Below are 10,071 nucleotides of genomic sequence, written 5' to 3'. Positions count from 1 at the left end.
GGCCACAGTAGAGCTCACAACCATGCAGGGGCACTGACAGAGGGGGCAGTTAGCCCCAAACCCATCACTGCAGGGGGATGCAGGCCTGCGCATGACCCATCTCAACAGATGACACAAAACCCATCGGGGTTAGAGGTCAGGGTTCCGTTGGGCAGCTGTAGGTCATCCATGGGGTCATTGTTGTAGCTCCCACACAGGCCACAGGCCATGCTCTGGTAGGATGAGTCTGAGGTATTTACTAGGAGCAGGTTGTGTAGACTGGAGATGACCTGGACTGACCCCATGGCCTGGATGGTTACCAGATGACCATTCTGATGCAGACTCACATCACTGTGGGAGAAGAGCAGGTTCTCAAGGACTCCATTGACCTGGGGGAAAAGGGAAAGTTGAGATCACTATTGATTACATATTGTACAGTCTTAACTACGAAAAGTTAATTTGTAAAATAATACAATAAAAAAAGGCATGATCTGCATCAAACTACATAAAACATTAATGCTGATGGTGAAACCCATCCTTTACCTGAACTTCTCCAAGATGGTCAGAGAACCATCTTCATCCTATTGATGACCATGTGTATTTCCCGGGACGCATTCTCACTGCCATGACGCACAGCCACCATAAACTCCTCCGCAGTTTTAGTGTGCAGCTGGCAGGTATGGAGCAGGATGTAGTCACGTCCCATGGAACTCAAACGCCTGCCCGTCAAATGTGTTGTAGTGGGATCTGCCATCCACTAGGCAGTGTGCCACTCTGGGCCTTGGGTAGCTGCCATGTACTCCCTTCTGAACCCCACACTCCTCACCCTCCCAACGAGACATTTTATGGCAGGACGTGTCCACCTGCACGGCACACACATCTCTTCTCACAGGACAGCACCAGGTACTCGCCATGGTGGAAGTAGCCACAGTCCTCGGGCTGGACACAGAGGGAACCACTGAGCACCAGGCCTGGTTCAAAGACGCAGTTCTCCCAGTAGTCTGCAGGCAGGGTCACAGTTTTGTTGAGCCAACCTTCACAGATGAGAGTAGGACCAGAGAAGTGTTAGGTGTAGCTTGTGCCTTTTGGACAGGCTCTGTCTGTGAAGGGAGAATGACATTGTTTAGTTGTTATACAGTGAATAGGCATGAGTCATTTTGGCTCCACTGGGTAAATCAATGATGTTACTGCCATCTAGTGGTAAAGAGGTAGCAGAGGCACTGGCCTTAATAATAGTAACTGTTTTCTAAACAAGCACCTGCTAGTAATTTTCAGCCTTATAAAACCCATCAACATCTTAGCTGGAGAATAAATTGCCCGTAAAAAAATCCATGGTGCAAAACTACAAGGCAAGTATGTGTGAATGCAAATAATACCACTGCTCTGGCATTTCCCTACAATGTGTGTCCCAACAACGTGTGATCAATATCAACTAACCAAACACAATGAAATGTTAATACCGCACTTTCAGAAGAATCTACAGGCCGTCCATATTTCATTTGGTACACAGCAATGCTTAACGCCAAACAGCGCAGTGTTGCAATTCCAGAGAATGTTCATTTGTTTTTGCTTGTGGACAAGCTGATAGAGGTGCATAATTACAGCACAAAATCTTCCCACACACCCTTGAGCTGGAGTAGAGGGTCAGCTGCTCTGGGGAACAATTTTGACAGTTTCCAAACCCGGGGTCCACACACCATGGGTAGTCTCTTCCACAACTTCAAGAACTCTGTGGAAACCCGCCCTGTTAGCTCATCAGCAGGGACAGTTGCCACACAGGCCGCAGGTGGGGTTGGAGTATTTTCCAGAGAGGATGATGGCGATATTTGCCTTTACTCTCAAGCTGATGAAGAACCCCCAGTCTGTGTGGATGTAGATGATCAGACCAACAGCATGAACCACTGTGGAGGGACTGAAGAGGAAGGGCATGTTCTTCTGGATTCCATTCACCTGTAGGGGGAGGAAACCCTGCACTCAAGTGTTTCAGAATGATGACTGTAACAGGCCCATTCACAGATTAGGCCTGGAATTTCTGCCTGAAGTGTCGAATCGAATATACCCTTTTTTATATACACTGCTCAAAAAAATAAAGGGAACACTAAAATAACACATCCTAGATCTGAATGAATTAAATAATCTTATTAAATACTTTTTTCTTTACATAGTTGAATGTGCTGACAACGAAATCACACAAAAAGAATCAATGGAAATCCAATTTATCAACCCATGGAGGCCTGGATTTGGAGTCACACTCAAAATGAAAGTGGAAAACCACACTACAGGCTGATCCAACTTTGATGTAATGTCCTTAAAACAAGTCAAAATGAGGCTCAGTAGTGTGTGTGGCCTCCACGTGCCTGTATGACCTCCCTACAACGCCTGTGCATGCTCCTGACGAGGTGGCAGATGGTCTCCTGAGGGATCTCCTCCCAGACCTGGACTAAAGCATCCGCCAACTCCTGGACAGTCTGTGGTGCAACGTGGTGTTGGTGGATGGAGCGAGACATGATGTCCCAGATGTGCTCAATTGGATTCAGGTCTGGGGAACGGGCGGGCCAGTCCATAGCATCAATGCCTTCCTCTTGCAGGAACTGCTGACACACTCCAGCCACATGAGGTCTAGCATTGTCTTGCATTAGGAGGAACCCAGGGCCAACTGCACCAGCATATGGTCTCACAAGGGGTCTGAGGATCTCATCTCGGTACCTAATGGCAGTCAGGCTACCTCTGGCGAGCACATGGAGGGCTGTGTGGCCCCCCAAAGAAATGCCACCCCACACCATGACTGACCCACCGCCAAACCGGTCATTCTGGAGGATGTTGCAGGCAGCATAACGTTCTCCACGGCGTCTCCAGACTCTGTCACGTCTGTCACATGCTCAGTGTGAACCTGCTTTCATCTGTCAAGAGCACAGGGCGCCAGTGGCGAATTTGCCAATCTTGGTGTTCTCTGGCAAATGCCAAACGTCCTGCACGGTGTTGGGCTGTAAGCACAACCCCCACCTGTGGACGTCGGGCCCTCATACCACCCTCATGGAGTCTGTTTCTGACCGTTTGAGCAGACACATGCACTTTTGTGGCCTGCTGGAGGTCATTTTGCAGGGCTCTGGCAGTGCTCCTCCTGCTCCTCCTTGCACAAAGGTGGAGGTAGCGGTCCTGCTGCTGGGTTGTTGCCCTCCTACGGCCTCCTCCACATCTCCTGATGTACTGGCCTGTCTCCTGGTAGCGCCTCCATGCTCTGGACACTACGCTGACAGACACAGCAAACCTTTCTGCCACAGCTCGCATTGATGTGCCATCCTGGATGAGCTGCACTACCTGAGCCACTTGTGTGGGTTGTAGACTCCGTCTCATGCTACCACAAGAGTGAGAGCACCGCCAGCATTCAGAAGTGACCAAAACATCAGCCAGGAAGCATAGGAACTGAGAAGTTGTCTGTGGTTACCACCTGCAGAACCACTCCTTTACAGAAGTGTGATTGACTTGGAGTTACATTGTGTTGTTTAAGTGTTCCCTTTATTTTTTTGAGCAGTATATAAACATACAATGACTGAAAAACTGTTTGTTCAAAGCCGCCACAAATAAATCAGCATGTTGTTACTGTGTCTTGAATAGATGTAGGCTATACTGGCAATGTTTAATTTAATTATTAGCAATGTGAAAACCTACCTGTACAGTTTCATCATTTTTTTATGGTAATCTCCACGATGGTGCCGTTCACCTTGACCAGTAAATTCATAGAACAGTCTTGATGCCTGTCAGTCTGGAAATGCACTTCAATTGGAGTCAGGCTATCCCTGTCCCCACACATTTCCACCAGCTGGTACCAACAAAACCCCTGGAAGTCATACACAACCTGGTCAAAGTTGGACAGGTGGTTGCTGCTCTGCCAGCACATCTGCCAGAGGTAAGCCATGCAGTCCCTGACACCATCCTCACTGATACCACGGAACTAGTTGCCACAGGAGGCCGGATGGCACAGAACCCTGTGGGTGTGTGGCTTACAGATGCAGTGCTCAGCGCAGTTGTCATGGGACCAGATGGTGTCATTGGCATGGTAGAGGAAGCCATTGTGTGTGCAGCCCACTGGGACACAGGAACATAGACGTACCCCTCTAGGACAAAGCCCTGGTCACACTGGCAGATCTACACTCAAGCCAGGGAACACGGGCTGGAGCTTAGGGGTTCCTCACAGGTGGCAGTGCAGGCTGAGCCACACAGCTCAAAGTGGCTGTGTACTTACTGGACAATTCTCTCTTCCCTGAGAGAGGGAAGAGAGAATGATGGAGGGGAGGGAGAGAACTACATGATCACAAACTGCCGCCATGACACCATCTAGACCAGAGGTTCTCAAAGTTTTTCTCTCGGGGCCCCCCTTCCAACATTGGCGAACACCCCTCTTGTTGGTGGAGATAATTTAGTAGATTTAAAGCTAATTTCCTGCAGTTCTATACATTTTGTAATGGGGTGAAATTTAGATGTTGCTGTTTAAAGAAACATTTCTTGCAATTCTTTACATTTTGTCATGTCTAATCTGTAGTCATGTAATATTTGAGTGACAAATTACAACAATGTCAATGGCTAAAAAACCTAAATAAAAACCGTTAGCTGACATGGCTAGTTGATCTGGATATTTCTGACAAGTTATAAATAAATCTAAGGTATGCAATGACTAACATAACAAGGAACTGATGCACTACCCAATTTTGAAATTGCACTGTATGTGTATCTATAGTAACAGTCAAAAGTTTGGACACACCTACTCATTCAAATTTACTTTTATATTTTTACAATTTTCAACATTGTAGAATGGGATGGTGCCAGGTTTCCTTCAGATGTGATGCTAGGCCTTCAGGCCAAATAGTTTAATCTTGGTTTCATCAGACCAGAGAATCTTGTTTCTCATGGTCTGAGAGTCCTTTTGGTGCCTTTTGGCAAACTCCAAGCGTGCTGTCATGTGGCATCCATCTGGCCACTCTACCATAAAGGCCTGATTGGTGGAGTGCTGCAGAGATGGTTGTCCTTCTGGAAGGTTCTCCCATCTCCACGGTGGATCTGGAGCTCATTCAGAGTGACCATCGGGTTCTTGGTCACCTCCCTGACCAAGTTCCTTCTCCCCCTATTGCTCAGTTTGGCCCGGCGGCCAGCTCTAGGAAGAGTCTTGCTGGTTCCAAACTTCCATTTCAGAATGACGGAGGCCACTGTGTTCTTGGGGACTTTCAATGCTGCAGAAATGTTTTGGTACCCGTCTCCAGATCTGTGCTTCAACACAATGCTGTCTGAGCTCTATGGACAATTCCTTTGACCTCATGGCTTGGTTTTTGCTCTGACATGCACTGTCAGCTGTGGGACCTTATACAGACACGTCTGTGCCTTTCTAAATTATGTCCAAGCAATTGAATTTACCACACGTGGGCTCCAATCAAGTTGTAGAAACATCAAGGATGATCATTAGAATCAGGATGCACCTGAGCTTAATTTCGAATCTCAAAACAAGGGGTCTGAATACTTATGTAAACAAGGTATTTATTTTTTTATATATAAATGTGCAAACCTTTCTAAAAACCTGTTTTTGCTTTGTCATTATGGGGTATTGTGTGTAGATTGAGGATTTTTTTTTTTTAATACATTTCAGAACAAGTATGTAACATAAGAAAATGTGGAAAAAGGGAAGGGGTATGAATACTTCCTAATGCACTACATACATACATACATACATACATACATACATACATACATACATACATACATACATACATACATACATACATACATACATACATACATTAAAAAAAAGCCAGTTTTTGCATGGTCCCTCAAATCCTCAAAGTTCTACAGCTGCACCATTTAGAGCATCTTGTCTGGCTGTATCACTGCTTGGTATGGCAACAGCACTGCCTTCGATCGCATGGCGCTACAGAGGGTGGTGCAGACAGCCCAGTGCGTCACTGGGGCCGACTTCCCTTCCATTCAGGAACTCTATAGCAGGCGTGTGAAAGGAAGGTAAGAAAATTGTTAGACTCCAGCCACCCAAGCCATAGACTGTTCTCTCTGCTTCCTCACGGCAAGCGGTACCGATGCAAGTGATAAGTCTGACACCAACAGGCTCCTGATCAGCTTCTATCCCCAAGCCATTAGACTGCTAAATAGCTAACATAATGGCTACACGGACCAAGTTGACCCTTGTATTTTATTTCTGCACTCTCTATGCACACTCAAAAACATTACCATATAACATGCACACATTTATACTGACTCTACACACAATCATGTATGCTGCTGCTACTCTGTTTATCATATCCTGATGCCGAGTCCCCTTACCCCATACATACATTATCAACCTCTATCACTCCAGTAACCCTGCACATTGTAAATATGGTATTGGATGTTATTTATTGTGTGTTTTTGTTCTACATTACGCAGTGGTGTAAGGTACTTAAGTAGTACTGAAAAGTATTTTTGCTTAAGTAGTGTTTTTGGGTATCTGTACTTTAATATTTATATATGACAACTTTTACTTCACTACATTCCTAAATAAAATAATGTACTTTATACATTTTCCCTGACACCCAAAAGTACTCGTTACATTTTGACTGCTTAGCAGGACAGGAAAATGGTCAGATTCACGCACTTATCAAGAGAACAGCCCTGGTCATCCCTACTGCTTCTGATCTGGCGGACTCACTAAACACAAATGCTTTTTTTGTAAATGATTGCGTAAGTGTTGGAGTGTGCCACTGGTTAGCCATAAACATAAAATAAAATAGTATATTGTGCTGTCTGGTTTGCTTAATAAGGAATGTGAAATTATTTATACTTTTTATACTTAGGTATATTTTAAACCAAATACTTTCAGACTTTTACTGGATGACTCACTTTTACTCTAATTTTCTATTAATCTACAGTATCTTTACTATTACTGAAGTATGACAATAGGATACTTTTTCCACCACTGACCCTCATTTTTTTTTGGTGCTACATTGATTACGGCATTGTTGGGTTTGGAGCTGGCAAGAAAGGCATTTCACTGTACTTGTGCATGTGACATTAAAACTACATAAAAGACAAATGACACTGCAGAGCCACGTCAAATACATTTACATGTCTGAATGTAACACCAGTCTGAATGCTTACCACAGAAGGTGCTGCTCCTCCATGGCTTGATGGGAACCTGGGAGGAGGCCTGGTAGGCCTGCAGAGCCTGACACAGGACTTCCTGGTTCTTGCCCTTACTGATGACATTAGACCCTAGGGTCCACCACATCATGGCACCAACTGAGAGGGTTTTGCTGCGACCAGATCCCAGACGTCCTGGAGCTTTCCTTACTGTACTATAGATCCGTGTCGGAGCAGGGGCCTCCACAGTCCGCATGGCAGAACTGACCCTCCTAGTCCAGGACCCTCCTCCAGCTCCAGCCGAAGGCCGCCTCATCCACAGCAGTAGCACCCTCTGGTATGCGAAGGTCATCGTCCTTGTTGCCATGGTTGTTGCCACACATGTCAGAGCAGCTCTTGGGCAGGCTTACCAGGATGTAGTAGAACCAGTCGTATTTGACATGGAGGCCGAAGCTGGTGTCAACGACCGAGAACAGACTGCTCTGATGGACCTTCACTGAGCCAGAATGGAGAGTCACAGGCAGGAGCCTTCTCTGGCCATTCACCTTCAAAGAGAGAAAGGAGACAAAGGGTAATTTCAGAGTAGAGGGTTGATGTATTTCATGTTAACATTTACTTGTGTGGAATAATTAATATAATCAAATGTGTCAATAGGTAATGATTAACTAAAATGGCATTGGAACATGTGATTGGCAGCTCTCAAATTGTGCAATCAACCCGAGTAATCATTCCACTTCAAAGTCATTCCACTGAAACATAACTTATTTTTATCTTATTAAAAATGTCTTCCCTGAAAGGCTTTGTACAATTCTGTAACTCCACTTTTCACCCAGTCTGGCTAAAATGCCATACAGACTTGAACTTGACACAAATTACTATTCAAACACAGCCCATCAGTCATCCAGAGAATGACCCAGTGAACACTTATCACAAAAGGGATGTTAAACAATCACTCGATGGAAAACAATTACAGAACGGTTGACAAATAGACATGCCCAGAGGAAAATCACTGCATGGTCTATAGCCTGACCGAGTCTGTTGTAACTTTATATTGAACGTAAAGTGCATGTGTGTATTTGTAACGTACCCAAGAATAGCCTCTCTTAATAACAGTGTGGTCCTTGTACACAGTGAGCTGTAGCGCTTTAATAGATGGAAAGTGGTTCTGAGCATGGTCGTTTTGCACCATGACCGAGAAGGGTTCTGCAGTACTGGCGTGGGTGCATTTCTGGACCAGAGTAGTTTCCATGGTAGGTAAACACCAGGCCATCAAAGGTGTAGTAGTGGTGGCCTCCGAGCACCCAGCAATCAGCTTTCTGGGCCAGGTCAACAGATCAAGGGTTTGTACTGGAAAGAATTAGGCTCTTGAGAGAATTCATACAGATTTGACGACTACTGCAGTTGACCGTGTTCCTAATTGAATATATCAAATTTCAAAGCATGTCAAAATTGTCCGTTATTCTTGTGATTATTACAGTCTGTTTCGTTTAAACTAGATGATTATACATTTGTTGACTATTGAGTGGCATCAAATATTCCGAACAGGCATTCTAACCTGCACAGAGGAAAAAACTACGCTGTTGGAATCTTTCTAAAGTTGATGTATATTCAACCAGCAGTGTGATAGACTGACATGCATGCCGTTAACCTGTCAATTGTTCAGAAGCGAATTCATTCTGAAGTTTTTGATTGACAATAACAATTCCACTAGCCCCTGTAGGCTAGCATTCAAGATTTGGTGTAAAGTGTGTGCAAAATGGTGAAATAAATAAGGTCATTGCCAACTCAGGGAGAATGAAAGCATTGAGGAAGTATGAATCATAGGTATAATATAAATCCTTGTAAATACGTCAGGCTGAATACATCCAATGCATACGGAACAAAAATATAAACGCAACATGAAACAATAAAGCTTTTACTGAGTTATAGTTCATGAGGAAATCAGTCAATTCAAATAGGTTCATTAGGCCCTAATCTATGAATATCACATAACTTGGAATACAGATATGCATCAGTTGGTCAAAGATACCTTAAAAAAATAAATGGCCCTCAGGATCTGATCATGGTATTTCTGTGCATTCAAATTGCCATCGGTAAAATGCAATTGTGTTTGTTGTCCATAGCTTATGCCTGCCCATACCATAACCCCAATATGGGGCACTCTGTTCACAACATGGACATCAGCAAACCGCTCGCTTACACAACGTCATACACATGGTCTGTGGTTGTGAGGCCAGTTGGACGTACTGCCAAATTCTCTAAAACAACTTTGGAGGTGGCTTATGATAGAGAAATTAACATTAAATGATCTGGCGACAGCTCTGGTGAACATTCCTGCAGTCAAAATGCCAATTGCACACTCCCACGTCTGTGGCATTGTGTTGTGTGACGAAACTACACATTTTAGAGTGGCCTTTTATTGTCCCCAACACAAGGGGCACCTATGTAATGATCATGCTGTTTAATCAGCTTCTTGATAATCCATCCACCTGACAGGTATGGCATATCTTGGCAAAGGGAAAATGCTCACTAACAGGGATGTAAACAAATGTCACAAAATGTGTGTGTATGGAACATTTCTGGGATCTTTTATTTCAGTGCAGGAAACATGGAACCAACACTTTACATGTTGCTTTTATATTTTTCTTCAGTGGTACAACACCACAACTCAAAAAAAGCTAATCAGAGAAGTGGTTTAGTGCAACTAAACAAACAAGCCCTCCAAGTTTGGTAACTTTCAAGCTTCTGTGTGTGTCAGCGAATCCAGCTGACCCAGCGGGGTAGTGATTACCTTTCCCAACACAGCCCAAGGAACCTTCAAGAAGGGTGTAGCTCGACCCTTAGGGCAGAGTCAGCCTCTCAGTGCAGGGAGCCAGGGGCGGGACATGTGTACCTCAGAGCACCCATCCAACCAGGAAACCTCCCCCTTCTGCAGAAACACAATGAGTCAGTGTGTGTTCGTTACACAACCCTCCA

Source organism: Salmo salar, chromosome ssa02 (genome assembly GCF_905237065.1).
Source record: "Salmo salar chromosome ssa02, Ssal_v3.1, whole genome shotgun sequence".
NCBI lineage: Eukaryota > Metazoa > Chordata > Actinopteri > Salmoniformes > Salmonidae > Salmo > Salmo salar.
This window is presented reverse-complemented; position numbering follows the sequence as displayed.